General features: G+C 50.2%; 1 non-coding gene across 1 annotated transcript; it reads right to left on the bottom strand.

Moving 5' to 3' along the window:
- Window positions 1-382: 382 nt before the first annotated feature.
- LOC121282702 lies at window positions 383-499 on the bottom strand. Its single transcript, XR_005944118.1, has one exon. It is a non-coding gene; the product is annotated as a U5 spliceosomal RNA (small nuclear RNA).
- Window positions 500-727: the final 228 nt, after the last annotated feature.

Below are 727 nucleotides of genomic sequence, written 5' to 3'. Positions count from 1 at the left end.
GGGCAACGTCTCCAATGAGCCACGAAGACCCCTCAGGTCTATGAACATGAGCTGCACGTCACAATTCAGGCCGTGCACCTGGCGGAAGAAATAGGTCACCAGGGCACACCATCTCGGAGGTGGCTCGACGTAAAGGTATCACTGCAGGGCCTGAAGGCAGGAGATTGCCACCTGGGTGCGTTGGCACACCAGCGCCTGACCGCTCTCCCTAAGCAAGAGACTCAGAACCTCAGCAGCGACCCAGTGTAGCCTTTGTCCCTGAAGAAATCAATGAGCGTTCTCTGGATTTTTGTGACAATTTCCAGGGAGGGGTCAAAGTGACCAGCTGGTACCACAACATGGTGGCAATTAGCTGGTTTATGACCACAATGCAACCCTGCTTAACCTGACTGAGGTCAGGCATTCAAAACTTGCTTCAAAACTCTGGATCCATTTGCTCCATGGAAATCTTCAATAAAAGGCAAAAGATTTATCCGGTTTGAAGAGACCACCAAAGTCATCACAGACATGGCATAGCAGTCAGCAAGCTGCCTCAACCTCCACTGTGGATGTCAGGGGAGCATCAAGACGTAGTGGCGGGGTTACGAAAGTTAAGAAGTTGTACTTACGCAGTCTGGACACGGGTGTTAATTACTTGTACATACTGTTCACTATTGCCAATAAACTCCCAAGAATGTCTCCCTGCCTATGGCTCCTTGTTCTGATGAGCAGTGTTCTTGCCACTCAG

The sequence above is a fragment of the Carcharodon carcharias genome, chromosome 9, assembly GCF_017639515.1.
Source record: "Carcharodon carcharias isolate sCarCar2 chromosome 9, sCarCar2.pri, whole genome shotgun sequence".
NCBI lineage: Eukaryota > Metazoa > Chordata > Chondrichthyes > Lamniformes > Lamnidae > Carcharodon > Carcharodon carcharias.
This window is presented reverse-complemented; position numbering and strand designations above follow the sequence as displayed.